Below are 23,423 nucleotides of genomic sequence, written 5' to 3' on the forward strand. Positions count from 1 at the left end.
ACATTCTAATTTCAAAACCCAAAACTAAAGAAAAATAAAGGAGATTCGAGATCTCATAATTACATAAAAAATTATGTTTCCTTCATTACGAAAACATAATTAACTAAGGCCACACTAAGTATTACAAATTACAACTGATTGCAAAAATATGTAAATAAATTCATTCAACGATTCATTCAACAAAAGAAAAGCATTAACTAAAAAAAAAATTAAACATGCAAGACATAATTCTTTAATTATGTAGATTAATTTTCCAAACCACCTATTTAAATTATCAAATTAAGTGACAATTCCTCAATTAATCACATTAATTTCAATCTTAATTCATATTAAACTTGTAATATGAATTTAATCCATCAATATTTTAAACTGCTTTAAAATAATTAGGTATCTTTTAATTATGAACCGCTTCACAATAATTAATTGGCCAAAATCAAACAAAAAAAAAAAATTTTCTTTAAAAAATCTCGGTAAAAACCGAAACAACCCAATAAAAAGACCTTTTCTCGGTTTTACAGCTAAAACCGAAAAAAAAACATTTTTTTTTTTAAATCTGTCCAGACGTGAACAGTAACCGAGACGTGAACAGTAACAAAAAAAATTCTTTCTTTTCTTGGATGCTTTTCAAATCGGCATAATGCCCTAATTGCAAAAGCATGATATTGATGAACAAGATCGTTTATTGTTGCTATTAACAAGATTGACATATTCATCTTATAATTTAAACATGTAAATTTATGAAACATGATTCTAAACAACAATTTAGAACCATTTATGCCAAAAACAATATAGCAAAAAACAATTTATCATCAACAACTTAGCAATTCCATTTACATATCAATTTAATTTTTTTTTTTATTAAATCAACACATCTACAAATTCATTATATTATCATCTTAACCTATTAAAACAATAATATGAATAAATCAAATGGAATCAAAACAACAGAACAAGAATAATACCGGCTGCAAAAAAAAATCAATTCGGCATTAAAAAAAAATCCAGCCGTGCCCCTTTTTTTTTTTTCGAAACCCTAAAATTGTTTACATCCAATTTTATGAAAATCATCAAAATAAAATTCGTGGCCTTGACTCTGATACCACTTGTGGGATTTATCTGTATGCATCCCTTTAATTTTAAGGATTATAACGAATTATAATGATGAATGCTAGTCATAAAATTAAATTACATAAACAAAAAGGTAAAGAGATGAAGAATCAACCTTCGGTCCTAGCAAATTCGGCCTAAGAACAATATCACAATGATATTCGCCTATTAGTTGCACCCAAGACGATATGAGAAATGCCCTTAACTTGTTGCTAGAATCGATCCCCAAATTTCAGTAAATTAATTAGGGTTTTTGTTTTTGTGTTTTTAGATGAGAGACAAGAATGGGAAAAAAAAATTAGGTTAGAAATAAATCCCCTTACTTCCTTATATTAGCCGAAAATAAGAAAGAAAAGGAGGGATTATTCTTTCCATTTTCTCGGCCCAAAAATTCCGAAAATAAGAGAGTTATTTTCTCTCCTTTTCGGTTTTACTACCTACCCAAAAAATAAGGAGATTAAATCTTCTTATTTTGGTAGTATACAAAATGTATAAAATGTATTATTTATAAATTGTCATCTAGTGAGGATCGATCCCATAACCTCTTGGTTTGAGTACCCTTACTATTACCACTATGACACATTCATCTTGTTGATTAAATATAACCGATTACATTTAATTACGAATTAACATATTAATTCGTCCAAGCTTACATCATATACATTAATTAAATATAACTTATTATATTCAATTTACGAATTAACAGCTTAATTAAATGTTCAACTAATATTATTTAATCGGCATTAAATAATCGTCTCATCAACACATTGACTAACTGTTTAGTCATATAAGGCATCAATGTGATTACATTTCCATAACCACATCTCTCAAACACATCCTATAGGCGTGACCTTTAGGGACCAGTTCATCACCGCCATTTGTATGATAATAACGTCAAACTTTCTAGCAAGCCAACCGTTATTAGGTAATCGTTAATCAACTGATAAAATACGAAGTTTACCCTTGTGAACTTATAAGAGATTTAAAAATGTTATCACACTAATTTGTGGAGGACACAAGCTCCAACAGATTTCTCATTGGAGGTGGGGTGTATGTTGGTTGAAAGTTTTGAACATTTTGGCTCTTGTATGAAAGGTTGGGATGTAATTTGGTACATTGTAATAGTTGGAATAAGGGGTGCCATTTTTCTATGCTTGGAAAGCATTCACTTGTTCCCCTACATTCACTTTGGTCATGTCCTAAAGTTCCACAACTCTCACATACTCCACTTGTAATTGAGGATGATGCCATCATATCATTAACATGTTGTTTGGTTGATTTGGAGGCCTCTTCAAGTTTAGCCATGGCCTTCTCAAACTTCAAATTGATGGTGTCAATATGAGCACTTAGTCGAGCACCCAATTGTGCAATGGAATCTACCTCATGCTTTCCTCCCCTAGTAGCCTTCCGAGGCCTACTATATTGCGAGTTATGGACCGCCATTTCCTCAATTTTGTTCCATGTTTGATTGTCATCAACTTCGGTGAACATACCATTGGATCCCATATTAAGAATGTTTCGGGAGTCTTCATATTGACCATTCCAAAACTGTTGTACAAGGAACCACTCGCTAAGTCCATGGTGTGGACAAGAACGACAAGTATCCTTGAATCTCTCCCATGCTTCATACAATGATTCCTCATCCCTTTGTTTGAACCCGGTGATTTGGGATCTCAACATGTTAGTCTTTTTCGAAGGATAGAATTTCTTTTAGAAAGCAAGTGCCAACTTCTTCCATGAATCAATACCAAGAGTAGCCTTGTCTAGGCTTTTCAACCATTGTTTCACAGTACCAATCAAAGAAAAGAGAAATAAGACCCATTAGATTTGGTCTTGAGTAACTCCGGTTTGAGAAATCGCATCACAATAGTCACAAAAAGTCTCCATATGAGAATGAGGGTCTTCACTAGGCATCCCCCCAAATTGACTTCTCTCAACTAGTTGTATAAATGCGGATTTGGCAATGAAATTACCGGTTAAATGTTGTGGTGTAGGAGTACCATTTGGTAGGTTCTCCTCGGCTGGTATGGAATGTGAAGAGAATTTAGGCATTGTGGGTTGATTTTGTGGTGGGTTTTGTATTGGGTTGTCCTCTCCTTCTCTTGCAAAAGGGTTGGTAAACTCAATGTTATTTGGTTGAATGTCCACAATTTCTCCAATACCTCTTAAAGTACCACTAGCAAGTCTTCTATTGTTGGTCATGGTTCTTTCAATTTCAAGATCAATGGGTAACAAGTTACCTTGTGATCTCCTAGACATGAAAAATATCAAACAACTTGAAAACAATTAGAACAACCTTGAGGAGATTAACTCCCCCAAGGTAAAGAAAGACAGAACTAAAAACAATAAACGAAAATCAAATCAAGTTAACACCGTCCCCGGCAACGGCGCCATTTTTGGTGCGTGGTATAGAACTCGTCGTCAAAAGCTACCTAACCAAAACAATATTTATAACTTCACAAACTACTCTTAGAAAAGAGGCAAGTAAAGGTCGGATCCCAAGGGAAGGGTATTGATGTAGCATTTTCAATTGCAAATGGTTGTGTCTAATGGTGTCACAATTTGGGTTGAGATAGGAGATCAACTAAACTAATCAACAATATAAAAGTAAGGTAATAAAAACAAGCAAGGTGATTAAAATGAGATGTAAACAATTGATTAAAAGCACTAGGGTGTCATGGGTTCATAAGGGATTCATGGGAGTTGATCATACAAACATGTTCTCTACTAGAGGCAAGCACTTATTATTGTGATGGGATCAAGTTGGTGTATAAGCTTACAATCCCTAAGAAGGTTTGGGTCCCAGAGCCAAATCGATTAGATTATACAACACCTACAGATCGACTTAGTCCTTCCTATTCAACCATATGCATGGTCTAATGAGACTTGAGTTTGTGTATAAGCTTACAAGTCTCATTGAAAAGATTGGTGATGGGTAAAAAATGCAAGGACTCATAGGCTCGCATTTCATAAAATATAAAATGTGCATAAGCCGAAATCACAACAAGCAAGCAAATTAATTATGAAAACATATTAGATTAAGCATGAATCAATCCCCATGTTGGTTTCCCCTAATTCCCCATTAACCTTAGTTAAGGAAACTACTCACTCATTATCAAGTTTAACATGCTAACAAGGTTGTCAATCATACTAGCAAAGCAAAACATGATGAATAAATGAAAATCATTAACAATAATTAAACAAGGTTAAGAGAGAATTATACCTATGAAGATGATTCCAAATAATAAATCAAAGAATAATAGAAGTACTTGATGATTGATGTAAGGTTGTCAATCCTCCAAATAAACCCAAATAATCTTCTAATTACCAAAATTAAATGAAGAACAATAGAGAAATTAAGGAAAGATTAATAATGAGATTTGTATTAAGACTTGATTAAGAATGAATTACAACATAATTAAGAGAGCATAAAAGTTGATTAGGAATTGATTCCTAATTCATGCTAATCTAGGTAGTACAATGGGGTATTTATACTAAAGATTAAGTACAAAGATTAGGGTTACTAAGGGCTTAAATGACTATTAAGTCCTTAAGAAAAGTTGAGGAAATGCTCCTCTCGAAGGAAAAGAGCATATCCGTCTTGCAACGATCCGTGCGTCTTAAGATGTGGCACGGGCTCTCTGACCTATGATCCGAGCGGATTGTCTGTAAGACGCTCGGATCCCTTAGCTGCAAGATGCTCGTCTTGGCCTAGAGACGCTTGGATGGTTTGAAGGGAGACGCTCGGATCATGACTGATCCGCTCGGATTCCTTGGCAGACAACTTCTCTTCTTTTCTTCCTTCATAATCCGCGAGGATCATTTCGGGGATGCAAGGATCCTTTCATCATTGCCCATTTCACTTTATTATCTACATAGGCCTTCTAGTGATGTCTTCTCTTTGATGCTTGATCATTAGATGCGATCAATTTAGCTCCATTTCGCCATGTAAATGCAAGGTTAGCACTCCTTTCTTACCAAGGGGACAAAACCTCAAAGAATATGCAAAATGGGAAACTAAAGATAGTAAATGACCCAATTATGCACTATAAACCATAGGAACGAGGTTAATTCGAGGACAAATGTGCTCAAATACGAGTCACATCAAACATCCCCAAACCGAACCTTTGCTCGTCCCGAGTAAAGAGGTGACCAAAACTAGGACCTTTATTTGAACTAACCTACTAATATAGCCGATGTGAGACAATTAGCGGGTCTCACTCCGCCCCTTCAACTCACAACAAGACAACCATGAGGTAGGATGCCTTCTTACAAGGCAAGGTGGGGCTTGCAAAAATGGCGATACATCCAAGCATTAAAGCATTCAAAACAAATAATGGATGCATCTATAAAAATGTATAGCCACTTTCCTCATCTAAGTGGCGGAAATTATCTAGAAGGGAAGCAATCTAAGGGTACACACTCCATCATCGATATGGTTTCTTCAAACTACTAAGCCTAGAAGGATACCAATAAATCACCTCCAAGTAGTGTCAAGCTAGGGTACCTTTGTCCTCAATTGTTAAATGCTTTTGTCAAGAGTAGACTCCCTATGGTGTTAGAAACACTGGAGGATCGCGGAATTCCCCTTCTTGCCTAGACAAGAAGAAGGGTCGTCCCCTCTCTACCATGCACAAAAGTGGATTCGATAGAAAAAAGGATCATTTGTATTTTAGTTTCATGTTGGAGTTTGCTTTTGTTGTTTTTATTTCCCCCCAAATTTCTTGTGGCATTTAACATTTTGAGAACATTTTCTTTTTGCCGTTTCTTTTGATGTTTGGCATTTCAATACTTGACAACTTTCGATTTTTTGCATTTTCTTTTGAACATTTTCAAAGCTACCCCATTTGTAGTGAGGGTGCTTATATTTGAAGCATAGGAGTTTTCATTCTTGTTACTCCTCTTTTCTTTTGATGCAATTGCAAACTTTTTCATTTTCATTTCAATTCTTGAACTTAAATTTTGAACAATTTTTGTGCCCATTCCCTTTTTGATGACAAAATGTGGTAGAATATGGAAGATGGTTGCCTGGTTTCAAGGGTCACCTTGGAATAAACGGTAGCCAAGGAGTTATCACACCACAAGGTACTCTTGACTAGGCCTTAATCCATGGGTCAAAGGATACTAGCATGACACATCTTAGGGTGTTTTACAAACATTCTAATGAGCAAAGTCTTAAGAATAAAAAGTATCTACAAGGGCCTTATATACACTTGTCAAGCTTCCCAAATAGATGTTTTCACAAATTTTTTTCCTAAATGCAACTATATGCCATGATGCAACTAATATTTATACAACCTAATGCATATGCTTCTACCAACTAGTATGTCATATAATCAAAATGCAATCCTATAATCACATTGCGCATACCGCATCAATCAAAATAAAGCCACATAGTGATTAACATAAAGAGGAAAAAGGAGATTGGAAAGATCATACCATGCGGCCTTCAATATCCTCATGTCTTGGATGTGGCGTAGTCGATCAATGTGAAAGAAGATAGACAAACAAGCAAACAAGTATATACAATATATACAATTCTACACTAAAAGGAATGAACATGTTTTTGGGTTTTTCAATTTTTCAAATTTTTATGGTTTTTTATGTTTATGAAATAAAAAGACATATTTTTGTATTTTTCAAAAATTTTCAATTTTTATCATTTTTGTTTTAAAAGTCATGTTAGAATTTCCCATCCCCACACTAGTATGGGCATTGTCCTCAATGACCAATACGATAGGAAATTATGCAAGCTATACGTGAATGCATGATTTTACAGTAAATGCAAACTATATATAAACAAGTGAATGCAAACTACACTATACTATATGATGCATGACTTTTTGTTTGGTTGGAGAGCACAATTTAAATTAACTCCCAATGCTTCTGCTTGAACTTCGCCAAACCAAATGAGACACTATTGCTAATGTCAAAAATGGGAAAGTTCATGCACAATAATGCTATGCATGAAACTAAATTTGTCATTTTGGATTTTTCACGGTGAGAACAATAAAAGACACCTCAACGAGACCGAGGTGGGAGTCCTTTGAGTGTTTCTAGGACTCAAACAATTTGATCAAGATAGAAATATTTGAAAACAAGAGAAATGAACAAAGCTAAAGGAGGTGTAGGAAACTCACAAGGGATTGTGGCATCCTCCAAAAAGCTTGCTAATCCTCAATCGTCGCTCATAGTGACATGACTTCCATCGTCATCATCATCAACTTCCTCACTAGCATCATCATCATCATCTACTTCCATAAACTCGGAGCCTTCACCATCATCACTTGAACTTTGAACCTCTTCTTCCTCTTCTTCCTCACTCTCAACAACAATCTCCTTCCCCTTGGTAACCTTACCACCCATGCTAGAATCTCTAGGAGCATTAGGAAAGAACACTTCCCTATCCGCCCAACTAGGCAAAGGACATGATGGGTCAAGGAGTCCTTGCCTAGCTAGGTGTAGGAGGGGTGGATATTGAGCTATATAGGCATTGACTCGGTCTTCATAGGCTTGCTTATGCATGTGTTGCATTAATTGAGTCAAGTAATCGTTACCTACCTCAACATCTTCGGGTCGGAATTCTTGGTAGGTAAACGGGTAGGGTGGAGTCACAATAGAGGAGGAGGAGGGCTCGGCAATGGTTTCCCTGTGTTGTTGAATTATCAAGTCGGCTTCATCGGAGAGTGGAAGAAGATAGTTTGGGCTTCAGACATTCAGTCGGCAAATCTTGTTTGGTAGAATGAAGGACTTGGCATCTTTGGTGAGCCACTCAAATTTGTTGTCAAGGTTGTCATTCTTGACCCAATAGAATTTGTTAATCATAGTGGCTAGATCAATAAGGTGGCCTCCCTTAACCGGCTTGTAAGTGTCATCTTTGTTGAAATTCCGGTTAAAGTGTTTTGCCAACCATGTTACCAATCCCCCATTCACAATAAAGGCCGCACTTTCTTTACCATGGTCAATTGTGAGCCACCTTTTGAGTAAGAGTTGAAGCACATTGTATTTCTTGGTGAACTTCTTGTCGACATTCATGGTTGACTCAAGGTAGATGTCCTAGCAATTAGAGTATTTCCCACAACCTTATGCCATACCCTTATACCCGGATAGTGTACATAAAGGGCACGACACTCATGGAAGGATTCAAACTTTCTTCCGGTGGTCTCTTTTCATTAAGGGGCGGGGTCATATTTGAAGGAAATGTAGATTCATATACATAAATAACATACTCATATATGCTAAACTAATTTGTCATAAAATTAAAACGGATTTTATGCATGCAAACAATAATATAAATAGAGGAGAAATCATGTCCTTACATTGTATATTTCGGCTATTAGGGCACAAGAGAGATCACCTTTCTCTTCTTGTTCTTGAGCTTTTCCAATGGAAGAACAAAGATCTAAGTGTAAGATCTCTCCCTATGCTTTATACCCAAGGCTTTCACTTAATCTAATTAATATTATGAATACTAGTATAATATTAATCTTATGAAAATTGAACCAAAATAGTTGGTATTTTAGCTCCTAAAACCGGGTAGAGGAGAAGAGATTTGGAGTAAATAATCTCTCTAATTTATCATAAAATGTAGAGAGGAAATTATCTTTTCTAACTCTAGAAAAATAATATGTGAATTGAATGAATAAAAATTAGAGAGAAAACTCTCTAAAAGCCCCTAGGAAAACCGGTGGGTGGGGTGCTTTTTTTGGGGAGCCAATGCATGCCCATATTGGTCTTCACAAGGAGAATAGGGTTGCATGGCTACTTAGCTATTTCATCATTATGTTTTCTATTAAGATTTATAAACACAATTCTAGCTAATGCACCTCCAATATTTCGGCACTTTACATATTATGGTGTCCATATTATTTTTGTCAATTGTCTATATGTTACATGTCACATGTCACATATATTTGATATGTAATTTTTATCATATTAAAAATCAACGTATTAATAAAATACGTCACATACAAAAATTGACTTAGTAATCTCATAATTACTTGTGCCAAAAATTTTACCAATTTATAAATCACAACTGATTGTATTTATATCAATTCATTCAATTTAATTGTTACATTAAACAATTATTTCATCCGAGTAATGATACAATTCAATTACTCAGACCGTATCTTATTTAATCACATTTCAATATGATACGTAAATTTTACTTCCAAAATCGTCCGTCAATTTTCAAGTAATTTAATTAACTCGCAACATTATACGATCAATTAAATAATCAATTAAGTGTATTGCCCTTTAGGTATGACCTAGGGGGTCAACTGATCACCACCGTCACACGACAAGAATGTCAAACTCTAGTCGACCAATCATTACCGATATATGTTGACCAGTTGACAGTAACAATATTACTTCCCAATTGTATTCTTTAGAATGAGATTTAATGATGATATTAAAATCACATGATCGCACTATTGTTGAGGACACATTTCCCAACAATATTTTGAAGGCTTCTTCTCATAAGTCGAGTCGTTCTCAAGACCGAACACCTTGCCAAACTCATCAAAAGACATCTTTTAATCCACATTTTCAAGGCGGACTTCAATATTCTTTCGAGTCTCTACCTTAGTGATTTTAAATGAACTTATAAATTCCATGGTGAGGGAGGGGTAAGTCAATTCTTGCATATCAAATAATGTAAGCAACCCCATAGACTCGAAGAAGTTCTTGGTCCTCTCAAGAACACCCAATTTGGTTAAAGCATCTTGGCAAATAAACTTGGTGGACAAAATTGTTTTCTTAGCAAGAGATATAAAAGCTTTCCTATGAGAATCGGATGTGAAATTTACCTCCGGATATTCTTGTAGTTGCTCAATAACCGGAATAGGAGTAGTAGCTTCCACCATAGGAGTAGGAGTTTCTTGAATTTCCACTCTTTATTGTTGTACCACCAAGGCTTTGGAAGCTTGAAGAGCTTGTTGCCTCTTTGAAAGATTTGATTTTGAGGGTGCCTTGTTTCCACCTTTTGTCCATGCCATTGTTCTTCGCCTTGTTAAGAATGTATCAACAACCAATGATTTGCTTGAATTCTTCTAGTATCCTCAAGCTTCAATGAATCCCAAATCGATTTAGGATTTTCAAAATTTGCCTATAACCCTAGAAAATCGATTCAATTTTGAGGATTTTGATGTTTAAATGGCTTTTTGTTGATAAAGGAGTAATTTGATTGTGTTTTGAGGAAGTTTGGGTTTGATTTTGGTGAATTTGGTTGAGGAAATTGAGTTTTATGGATGAAGGGATTGAGGATTTTGAATGTGTGTTTGTGTTTTGAAAGAATGAAATAAAATGGGGACGGGGGTTTAAAATCCCGTGTTTTTGTATCTCAGCAGTAGGAGACGAACGGATTAGGCATGAGACGCTCGGATTGTAGTTCAGTCAGCATTGGAATATGAAACCCATGTTGAGACGAGCGTCTTCTGGAGGAGACGAGCGTCTTGCTCTGGAGACGAGCGGATTTTTCTGGAGACGCTCGGATTCATAGTCAGAGTGAAATCCCAATTTTTGAAGTAGCTAGGACGCGCGGATTTTCAATGAGACTAGCGTCTTCTTGACTGAGATGAGCGTCTTCTTGATGGGATGCTCGAATCATAGTCAGTACCAAATTTTCCTTTTCAGCTCTGTCAAGACGAGCGTCTTACTGTCAGGACGCTCGGATGGTTTCCAAGACGAGCGGGTTCTCATGGTGACGCTTGGATTACTCCTGCTCACGGGTTCAGTTCCACCCGTGGGGATCGTCATATCCCAAGTCATTTCTTCTTCAATACTTTGGTCTTCATTGTGGGTGCACTACGAAGGCTCGGATAGCCTAGGCAATTGCTATCCCCATACTAGTCCAAACACTACACATCAAGAAACATTAAAGTACCTCCCTCACTTCCTCTCATAATGATAATCTTGATCAAAACATAAGAATGTAAATCCAAAATTGACAAAGGATGCAATACAATATGTAAAATGCAAGTTAAGGGGTTAGAATATTTACAAATGGTGGTTTAGGGAGGACTCCACCAAACTCTCATTCATGGATGAGATGTCAAGGGGGCATAACCAAGGTGTTGTTGATGTTGCTCAACACCTTGTAGAAGTAGTCGAAGGCTTGTTCATTGTTATTATAAAGATCTTCAATAGACCTTTGCATATTGTTATCTTCATCATGGTGACTTGAGTTAAAATGATCACCAAAGGCTTGGTCTTGGGTCATAGCATTACCAATATAAGGATTGACTAACCCTTCAAATTCATCATCCCATAGACCACAAACTTCATCTACTTGCTCCCCAATAGTGTTATCATGAGTTGATGAGAACAACTCTTCTTCCTTGTTGTCATGGCTAATGAGGCCTTCTTCATTACTTCTCATGATTGATGGTGAGCTATTCAAACTCTCATTCTTGTTGAAACGTTCTTGCTCTCCGAATAGAGCATTTTGAGGATTATCCACTTTTTTCTTCCATATGGGTGGTGATTCTTTACCCATAGCTTGTTCTTTGCATTGAGATGCCAACTTCTTCCTATCACTTTCTCGGCTATAATGATCAACCTTGAAACATGGATCATGTAGTCGGGGAGCTCTCATTGTCTTGTCAAGATTAAAAGTGATTGTCTCATCCCCCACTTCAAGTGTGAGCTCTCTATGTTTCACATCAATTACCGCTCCCGTGGTGTGCAAGAAAGGTCTTCCTAAAATGATAGGAATGTTGGAATCCTCCTCCATGTTTACAATGACAAAGTCTACCGGGATGAAGAATTTGCCAATTCTCACGGGCACATCCTCCCATACCCCTAAACGTATCTTTGTTGACCGATCCGCCATTTGAAGCGTGATATTAGTGCACTTGAGTTCTCCCATTCCTAGCCTCTTGCATACCGAGTATGGCATGACACTTACACTTGCTTCAAGGTCACATAAAGACTTGTTGATTGTATTATCGCCAATGGTGCAAGGAATAAAGAAGCTTCCCGGATCTTTGAGCTTTGGAGGGGAACTTCCTTGAAGAATAGAACTACTCACTTTGGTGAAAGCGATAGTCTCTAGCTTCCGGATGGATTTCTTCTTGGTAAGAATATCTTTCATGTACTTTGCATATGCCGGGACATGATTGATCAATTCCGTGAATGGGATTGATATTTCTAAGTTCTTCACAATTTCCATGAACTTTCCAAGTTGTTCATCAAACTTAGGCTTAGCTTGATGACTTGTAAATGGAAGTCTAATCACAATAGGCTCTTTTTCTCTAGCCTTCTCTTCATTCTTTTTCTTTGTAATTTCTTGAATGGTGGGTTCTTCTTCCTTACATTTCTCCATAACTCTTTCCTTGTTACTAGCATCCACAATGTCTTCCTCAATTTTCTTCTTTGGCCCTTCATACCTTGTACCACTTCTCAAATGGATGGCATTAACCGACTCATGTTTTGGGGGATTACTTTGAGGTTGTAATTGCCCCTTTTTGTCTTTGAGAGCTAGAAGATGCTAATTGAGACATTTGGGTTTCCAACATTTTGGTGTGCGCTAGTATGTTGTTGATGGTGATGTCTTTTGCGTGGCTATCGTTTTGCATTAGGGTGAAAAATTCTAGTTGATTCTTTTGCATTTGGAGGACCGCTTTTTGAACATCAAAGCTTTGGTCACTGGATTGATTGTAAGAGGGTTGATTTTGATAACCTTGGCTTTGGTTGTAAAAGGGTCTTTGAGCTTGATTTCTCATTGGAGGTGGGGTGTATGTTGGTTGAGGGTTTTGAACATTTTGGCTGTTGTATGAAAGGTTGGGATGGAATTTGGTACATTGTAATAGTTGGAATAAGGGGTGCCATTTTTGTATTCTTGGAAAGCATTCACTTGTTCACTTGTTCCCCTACTTTAACTTTGGTCATGTCCCAAAGTTCCACAACTCTCACATACTCCACTTGGAATTGAGGATGATACCACCATAGCATTAACATGTTGTTTGGGTGATTTGGAGGCCTCTTCAAGTTTAGCCATGGCCTTCTCAAACTTCAAATTAATGGTGTCAATATGAGCACTTAGTTGAGCACCCAATTGTGTAATGTAATCTACCTCATGCTTTCCTCCCCTAGTAGCCTTCCGAGGCCTACTATATTGCGAGTTATGGACCGCCATTTCCTCAATTTTGTTCCATGTTTGATTGTCATCAACTTCGGTGAACATACCATTGGATCCCATATTGAGAATGTTTCGGGAGTCTTCATATAGACCATTCCTAAAATGTTGTACAAGGAACCACTCTCTAAGTCCATGGTGCGGACAAGAACGACAAGTATCCTTGAATCTCTCCCATGCTTCATACAATGTTTCCTCATCCCTTTGTTTGAACCCGGTGATTTGGGCTCTCAACATGTTAGTCTTTTCCGGAGGATAGAATTTCTTGTAGAAAGCAAGTGCCAACTTCTTTCATGAATCAATACCAAGAGTAGCCTTGTCTAGGCTTTTCACCCATTGTTTCGCGGTACCAATCAAAGAAAAGGGAAATAAGACCCATCGGATTTGGTCTTGAGTAACTCCGGTTTGAGAAATCGCATCACAATAGTAATAAAAAGTCTCCATATGAGAATGAGGGTCTTCACTAGGCATCCCCCCAAATTGACTTCTGTCAACTAGTTGTATAAATGCGGATTTGGCAATGAAATTACCGGTTAAATGTTGTGGTGTAGGAGTACCATTTGGTAGGTTCTCCTCGGTTGGTACGGAATGTGAAGAGAATTTAGGCATTGTGGGTTGATTTTGTGGCGGGTTTTGTATTTGGTTGTCCTCTCCTTCTCTTGCAAAAGTGTTGGTAAACTAAATGTTATTTGGTTGAATGTCCACAATTTCTCCAATACCTCTTAAAGTACCTATAGCAAGTCTTCTATTGTTGGTCAAGGTTCTTTCAATTTCAAGATCAATGGGTAACAAGTTACCTTGTGATCTCCTAGACATGCAAAATATCAAACAACTCAAAAACAATTAGAACAACCTTGAGGAGATTGACTTCCCCAAGGTAAAGAAAGACAGAACTAAAAAAAATAAACGAAAATCAAATCAAGTTAACAGCATCCCCGACAACGGCGCCATTTTTGGCGCGTGGTATAGAACTCGTCGTCAAAAGCTACCTAACCAAAACAATATTTATAACTTCACAAACTACTCTTAGAAAAGAGGAAAGTAAAGGTCGGATCCCAGGGGACGGGTATTGATGTAGGATTTTCAATTGCAAATGGTTGTGTCTAAGGGTGTCATAATTTGGCTTGAGATAGGAGATCAACTAAACTAATCAACAATATAAAAGTAAGGTAATAAAAACAAGCAATGTGATTAAAATGAGATGTAAACAATTGATTAAAAGCACTAGGGTGTCATGAGTTCATATGGGATTCATGTAACACCCCACTCCAAGTGCCTTACCAGGACCACTCAGGTATAAGGATGCTACCATCTCGGTTACCCGAGGCTATGATAATCAAATAGACAATAACGAAACAACATTTAAATAGAAATAGTTTAGTGAAAGGTTACAATCTCAAAACCAAATCCAAAATACGAATACATGTTCTCAAAACCAACTGTCTACTGAATTAACTGAAATGTTTATTAGACTACTAAGCTACAGCGGAAGACTTCTATCATCAGACGGTGGCACATCCCAGCTATCCCAGTAACTCGACTCATACTGCTCAATAATCGCTCACCATCCTGAATGGATCACCACGATTTTAAAATATTAAACGGGGTCGATTACTAATCACACAATTTATATAAACCAACAATACGAAAACAAACAAATCAACCATCACATATATTCTCCAAACTCCAAACCCAACTCCACAATCCCGATTACACACTAAAGTGTGTAGCCACCGCCAGTGCCCATCGCAACAGGTCACTCCTCGCCGCCAGTGGGGGACCGCAGCCATTCCCACCTAAGCCCCGGTCATCTCCATCGAGCGATAAACCCAAATCCATTAATGTGCACATCCCTTCTGTGGCGGGTTCCACAGAAGGCAAATCATGGGCGTGAAACCACTCCCGCAAGTGACTCCACTCAGCCAGGGATGCACCCCGAAGAACACAGACAGATACAATCAATCACAACTACTATCAGCAACCAAATCCAGCAATCGTCACAATACGAGTATGATAATGTTCAACAACCACAAAACACCACAACATATTATGGGACTAATACTGAGTAGGGAAACCCTACCTGGAAAGCACAACACAATCAGACGATCTAACAGCTGATATCAAAACGCTTCCTCTACGAATCCTCCTCCTAACATACAAGCATACAATCACTACCAAGCACAAAATACAACAAAACCCCCAATCCCCAACATTAGGGTTTAACCAACTTTAATGAAATACTATAAAAACAGTACATAGATCTTACCCTCGACGCAAGGATCACAATGGTACAAAGATAGGTAAAATCCGACCTTCCAAGCTCCGGGATTTGCCAACAATGCGATTGATGTGAAGAACGTAGTTTGATTTCTCTCTTTGAAAGTAATTAGGTTTTAAAAGTGTTTAAAGAAAAGTGATGGAAGTTATTATATACTTAATCGCATTATTAACAAAACCCGAGAAATCATCCCCCGTAAACCGGCTACTCGATCGAGTAGCTGAGGTACTCGATCGAGTGCCCCCTTACTCGATCGAGTATCTACGTTACTCGATCGAGTACCCAACAGGTCAGAAACTATTTTAAACTGCAACTCACCCTTACTCGACAGAGTAAGGCCTACTCGATAGAGTACCCAGAGACTCAAAAATCCGTAGTATTACAGTCTTCCCTCCTTAAAAAGAACTTCGTCCCCGAAGTTCAAACCACAACAAACAAAGACTCACACTACAACACTCCCGACTCAACAACCAAAACAAACTCAACATAAAACATGTTACTAACCCAAACTCAACCCGACTCAACGACAACAACCATACCGACACAACATAAAAAGGGTATAAAAACTCTTAAAAACACTTTGCGATCATCTCCTACCCCCCTAAAAGAAACAAGGTTACGTCCCCGTAACCATACATACCTGATCAAAAAGGAAAGGGTAACGCTCTCTCATGGCCTCCTCTGTCTCCCATGTAGCTTCCTCAGTCTCGTGGTTAGACCAAAGGATCTTAAGCAAAACTGTCTCACCACTCCTAGTCTTCCTAACCTTCCGGTCAAGAATCTGCTTAGGTACCTCAAGATATGATAAAGACTCATCTAGCTCTAAGCTCTCTGTCTCTAACACATGTGATGGGTCGCTCACATACTTCCGCAGCTGCGACACATGAAACACATTATTCACTCTCTCTAACGCAGCTGGTAAAGCCAGACGATATGCAACCTCTCCAACTCGCTCTAAGATCTCATAAGGCCCGATGAACTTCTGACTTAGCTTGCCTTTCTTCCCAAATCTCATAACCCCACGCATAGGAGACACTTTCAGAAGAACCTTATCCCCAACCTGAAACTCTATATCCCGGCGATGTAGATCCGCATAACTCTTTTGCCAATCCTGAGTTGCTCTCATCCGTTCCCTGATCATTTTAATCTGTTCAACCATCTCATGTACCATCTCTGGTCCTAGAACCACTGCCTCAGCAGTGTCGTCCCAACAAATCGGACTCCTGCATCTCCTCCCATATAAAGCCTCGAACGGTGCCATGCCAATACTAGTGTGATAGGTGTTGTTGTAAGAAAACTCTATCAAATCCAACCTCTGTTCCCAGCTACCACCAAAGTCCATCACACAAGCTCTTAACATATCCTCAAGAGTTTTGATTGTTCTCTCAGTCAGACCGTCTGTCGCAGGATGAAAAGCTGTACTCATCTTCAAAGTTGTTCCCAAAGATTCCTGCAACTCTTTCCAAAACCTTGAGATAAACCTCGCATCTCTGTCAGACACTATGTCCTTAGGGACTCCATGTAACTTAAGCATATTCTTTTGATAAGCCATAGCTAATTGTGCTTTAGTCCATGTATCTTTCATTGGTACAAAGTGAGCTGACTTGGTCAGTCGATCCACTATTACCCATATCATGTTGTTACCCTGTTGACTCTTTGGCAAACCCACGATAAAATCCATAGAAATGGATTCCCACTTCCACTCAGGTACCTCTAAAGACTAAATCTTACCTTGTGGTCGTCGCTGTTCCCCTTTAACTCTCTGGCATGTCAAACAACGGGCCACAAACTCAGCTGTTTCTTTCTTCATCCCAGGCCACCAAAACGTGTTCTTCAAGTCCTTGTACAGTTTGTCACCACCTGGATGTACTGAAAAAAGTGTACAATGTGCCTCTGTCATGATAGTCTTTTTCAGCTCCTCATCATTAGGGACACACCACCTACCATCGAACCTCAAACTACCATCTGTATGAATAGAAAAACGAGACACTGTCCCTTTCTCTACTCCAGCTCTCCACTCAACCATCTTAGGATCTAAAAGGATCTAAAGCCTGTTTAACTCGAATATCATCATAAAGATCAGGCTGTACTGTCAAATCTCCCACAACATCCCCTCTCTGCATCATATGTATCCCAAACTTCCCCACCTCATCTCTCAACCTGATCAAAGATAGAGCTGTACACAGGGAATGTACACTCTTCCTACTCAAAGCATCTGCAACAACATTCGCTTTCCCTTCATGGTAGATAATATCCATGTCATAATCGCCAATCAGCTCCATCCACCTCCTCTGTCTCATGTTCAACTCCTTTTGAGTGAAGATGTACTTGAGACTCTTGTGATCCGAAAATACCTTAAAGGTCGCCCAATAAAGGTAATGTCTCCAAATCTTGAGAGCAAACACCACTGCACCCAACTCTAGATCATGTGTAGGGTAGTTCTCCTCATACGACTTCAATTGCCTAGAAGCATAGGCAATCACCTTACCGTTCTGCATCAACACACATCCCAACCCATTCTTTGAGGCATCTGTATAAACCTCAAAGTTCTCGATCCCTTCAGGCAATGCTAAGATAGGAGTCGTGGTCAAACGCTCCTTTAATGTTTAGAATGCCTTCTCACAACTCTCATCCTAACGAAACCTGTTCTCTTTCCTCATCAAAGCTGTCATAGGTCTAGCTATCTTGGAAAAATCATTCACGAACCGTCTGTAGTATCCACCTAAACCCAAGAAACTCCAGATCTCAGCAACATTCTTTGGTGCTTCCCACTTTGTCACTGCCTTAATCTTTGCCGGATCCACAGCTACTCCCTCCTTAGAGATCACATGCCCCAGAAAAGCAACTTTCTCTAACCAGAACTCACACTTGGACAGCTTAGCATACAACTCATGCTCCCTCAAAGTCTGCAACACAATCCTCAGATGCTCCTCATGCTCCTCCTTAGTCTTAGAGTAAACTAAGATGTCATCGATAAACACCACCACAAACTTGTCCAAAAACTGTCTGAAGATTCTGTTCATCAAATTCATAAACACAGCCGGTGCATTAGATAACCCAAACGACATCACCACATACTCATAATGGCCATACCTCGACGTGAAAGCTGTCTTTGGTATGTCCACCTCTCTAATCTTCACCTGATGGTACCCCGACCTCAAATCAATCTTAGAAAAGACCGATGCACCACTCAACTGATCAAACAGGTCCTCTATCCTTGGCAAAGGATACTTGTTCTTCACCGTCACTCGGTTCAGCTTCCTGTATTCTATGCACAACCTCAAACTCCCATCTTTCTTCTTCACGAAAAGAACTGGTGCTCCCCACGGCGATACACTAGGTCTAATGTATCCCTTCTCTATCAGATCATCTAACTGTTTTCTGAGCTCCTCCATCTCTTTAGGACCCATCCGGTACGGTGCTTTAGAGATTGGCCTCGTCCCCGGTTTCAACTCAACTGTGAAATATATCTCCCTCTTCGGTGGCAACCCCGGAATCTCCTCTGGAAAAACATCGGCAAACTCTCCCACCACTGGTATATGATCAACTGTCGGACTCTCTATCCGGTCATCTCTCACATGGCATAAGATCAAAGGACATCCCTTCCTCAGATAAGACTTCAAGGTGACAGCTGCAATCAACTTAGCTTTGGGTTTGACTAGAAACCCACGATAAGACACACTAACACCCTTAGGCCCTCTCAAAGACACTTTCTTTTGATGACAGTCTATCTTAGCTTTATACTTTCCCAACCAATCCATCCCGACTATCATCTCAAAACCGTCAAAAGGAAACTCTAGCAAGTCTACAGGTAGGTCAACTTGCCCAACTATCATAGACACATCTCTAAACAACCTCCCACATGATACAGACTCACCCAAAGGTATAAAAACTTTCTCACTAACAGACTCATACACCCTCAAACCCAACCATTTAACATGACTCGAAGATACAAACGACTGAGACGCCCCCGAATCAAACAAAACAAAGGTATGAATACCGTTAACAAGAAAAGTACCAGTGATAACATGTGCATCATCCTCACCGCTTTCTTGTCCATCATGAACAACTTTCCACGGTCTTCTCGTCCACCTCCTGGACAAGATCTTGGTCGTGGTCGGCTTAGCACCCGACCCCTGGTTGTTGTTGTTGTTCGTAGCTGGTTTTTGATAAGAATTATCGCCATTGCGGTTACCTCCACCCTGATAGCTCTGACTTCCCCGGTTAGACCACGACCCAGACGGTATATTGCTCGCATAACTCTGTGCAGGTCCCTGAGAATAGCTCCCCCGAGCCGATCCCTGAAAAGCTCCCGGTGCACTTGTGCACTCATGTCTCTTGTGGCCTACTCCGCCACAGCCAAAGCAAATCATCCCCCAACTACCACTACTACTCCCACGGCCACGCCCAAAGGAAGCCCCAAAGATCGAACCCCGACCCAAATGAAAAACCCTCTAGCTTGATTGTGGTTGCCTTTCTTGTGACTAGATTGGCCACCACCCTCACTCTCAGCCTTTCTTTTCTCAACACCCACTCTCTCCTGAGCCATCTCCACCAACCTCTCAGCTCTCCCAGCCCTCTCATAAGCTTCCTTAACATCAGTAAGGACTCCCACAGTAGCTTATCCATGATCTTAGGGTCAACCCCTCTCAAACCTCGGCGCCAGGTTCTCCTCACTCTAACCCATGTCCTCAGTATACCTAGACTTCTCATTAAACTGCTTGTAGTACTCAGCAACTGACATATCAGATGTCATCTTAAACCCATCAAACTCCTCTCTCAGCTTACTCCTCACATGTTCCGGTACAAACTCTTTCCTCATAGCCCTCCGAAACTCTTCCCAAGGTATAGCAGGTAAGCCCTGGTTCAAATACATCTCCCTAGCACTCACCTTCACCTTATCCCACCACTCGCCAGCTGCTTCCCTCAGGTAGAACGCAGCTTGTTCTACTCTCATCTCATCAGGACAGTGAACCAGGTCTAGTATATTCTCCATCTCAGGATGCCAGTTGTCAAGAAGGTTTGGTTCCCCGGTTCCCTTGTACTCTTTTGGGTTAAACCTCGCTATATAGAGACTGATCTTAGAGTGATCAACCTCCTTATCCTTATCTTTTCCCACTTTCTTCAAGGCCTCCGTAAGAGCATCCTGGTGCTCCAACATCTTAACGATATCATCTATGTTTATGGTCTCAGCTCTCGCATAAAAAGCGTTTCTCTTGGGCGGCATCTTGAAACTATTTAAGAAAGGGTAGACATAAACATACGCACTTAAACCTCAAAACAGGAAAGCGGACTGCCCAGAACACACTCGATCGAGTGCCTAAACCTACTCGATCGAGTAAGAGGCTACTCGATCGAGTGCCCACCATGCTCGATCGAGTGCCCCGACATCAGACCCCAAACAGACCTTCTGATCTCTAACATACTCGACCGAGTAGCCAGGCTACTCGATCGAGTGACCCCCTACTCGATCGAGTGCCCGAGGTACTCGATCGAGTGCCCAAAACACGATTCTGGTTGCAAAATCGTCAAATACCCACTCGATCGAGTCAGACCCACTCGATCGAGTCATGCTAACTCGAATATGCTACCCGCATGCTATATCATATCCCAACATACTACACAACTTTATAAACTCAACATTATACTATAGTTAAGCATGCGATTCTACCAAGCTTTTCATATGATCAGTAAAACAATTATATCATGTTATTAAACGCCACATAGTAAACATCCAATATGCTTCTTGTTCAAACAACAGTTCTATATACTGCATCATCCTTTCATTCACAAACTCAACCTCCTACTCCAAACATCCAATAATTACAGCATACATCACCACATTCACATGCAAACTAACAAACATCACATACGACCTTGACATATATCCCCCATGGGACCGGTTCAAAATTGTAGGGCGAGTTCGCGACTTTAGGACGTCTCCCAAGCCTTTGCAATAGCTCCTACAACTTTTACCCCGGGTTCATTTTAATTGACTCCCTATATTCATTAGATTCATTGGTTACAGGTTTCAGGATCGTCGCTCTGATACCATTTTGTAACACCCCCATACTCCAAGTGCCTTACTAGGACCACTCAGGTATAAGGATGCTACCATCTCGGTTACCCGAGGCTAGAATAATCAAATAGACAATAACGAAACAACATTTAAATAGAAATACTTTAGTGAAAGGTTACAATCTCAAAACCAAATCCAAAATACGAATACATGTTCTCAAAACCAACTGTCTACTGAATTAACTGAAATGTTTATTAGACTACTAAGCTACAGCGGAAGACTTCTATCATCAGACGGTGGCACATCCCAGGCTATCCCGGTAACTCGACTCATACCGCTCAATAATCGCTCACCATCCCCGAATGGATCACCACGATTTTAAAACATTAAACGGGGTCAGTACTAATCACACAATTTATATAAACCAACAATACAGTAAAACAAACAGCTCAACCATCACAGATATTCTCCGAACTCCAAACCCAACTCCACAATCTTGATTACACACTAAAGTGTGTAGTCCTGCCAGAGTGCCCATCGCAACAGGTCACTCCTCGCCGCCAGTGGGGGACCGCAACCATTCCCACCTAAGCCCCGCTCATCTCCATCGAGCGATAAACCCAAATCCATTAATGTGCACATCCCTTCTGTGGCAGGTTCCACAGAAGGCGAATCATGGGCGTGAAGCCACTCCCGCAAGTGACTCCACTCAGCCAGGGACGCACCCCGAAGAACACAGATGATACAATCAATCACAACTACTATCAAGAACCAAATCCAAAGAATCGTCACAATACGAGTATGATAATGTTCAATAACCACAAAACACCACAACACATTATGGGACTAATACTGAGTAGGAAAACCCTACCTGGAAAGCACAACACAATCAGACGATCTCACAGCTGATATCAAAACGCTTCCTCTACGAATCTCCTCCTAACATACAAGCATACAATCACTACCAAGCACAAAATACAACAAAACCCCTAATTCCCAACATTAGGGTTTAACCAACTTTAATGAAATACTATAAAAACGGTACATAGATCTTACCCTCGACGCAAGGATCACAACGGTACAAAGATAGTTAAAATCCGACCTTCCAAGCTCCGGGATTTGCCAACAATGCGATTGATGCGAAGAACGTAGTTTGATTTCTCTCTTTGAAAGTAATTAGGTTTTAAAAGTGTTTAAATAAAAGTGACGGAAGTTATTATATACTTAATCGCATTATTAACAAAACCCGAGAAATCATCCCTCGTAAACCGGCTACTCGATCGAGTAGCTGGGGTACTCGATCGAGTGCCCCCTTACTCGATCGAGTATCTATGTTACTCGATCGAGTACCCAACAGGTCAGAAACTATTTTAAACTGCAACTCACCCTTACTCGACAGAGTAAGGCCTACTCGATAGAGTACCCAGAGACTCATAAATCCGTAGTATTACAATTCATGGGAGTTCATCCTACAAACATGTTCTCTACTAGATGCAAGCACTTATTGTTGTGATGGGATAGAGTTGGTGTATAAGCTTACAATCCCTAAGAAGGTTTGGGTCCCGGAGCCGAATCGATTAGATTGTACAACACCTACAAGTCGACTTAGTCCTTCCTATTCAACTATATGCATGGTCTAATAATACCCGAGTTGGTGTATAAGCTTACAAGTCTCATTGAAAAGATAAGTGATGGGTAAAAAATGCAAGGATTCATAGGCTCGCATTTCATCAAACATAACATGTGCATAAGTTGAAATCACAACAAGCAAGCAAATTAATTATGAAAACATATTAGATTAAGCATGAATCAATCCCCATGTTGGTTTTCCCTAATTCCCCATTAACCCTAGTTAAGGAAACTACTCACTCATTATCAAGTTT

General features: G+C 39.4%; 2 non-coding genes across 2 annotated transcripts; both read left to right on the forward strand.

Annotated features, from left to right (window-relative positions):
• The first annotated feature begins 2,680 nt into the window (after positions 1–2,680).
• On the forward strand, positions 2,681–2,787 carry LOC141644912 (small nucleolar RNA R71). The gene has a single exon (XR_012544513.1). It is a non-coding gene; the product is annotated as a small nucleolar RNA R71 (small nucleolar RNA).
• A 10,586-nt stretch (positions 2,788–13,373) lies between these two features.
• Positions 13,374–13,480, forward strand: LOC141644890 (small nucleolar RNA R71). The gene has a single exon (XR_012544492.1). It is a non-coding gene; the product is annotated as a small nucleolar RNA R71 (small nucleolar RNA).
• Positions 13,481–23,423: the final 9,943 nt, after the last annotated feature.

Source organism: Silene latifolia, chromosome 2 (genome assembly GCF_048544455.1).
Source record: "Silene latifolia isolate original U9 population chromosome 2, ASM4854445v1, whole genome shotgun sequence".
Taxonomy (NCBI): Eukaryota; Viridiplantae; Streptophyta; class Magnoliopsida; order Caryophyllales; family Caryophyllaceae; genus Silene; species Silene latifolia.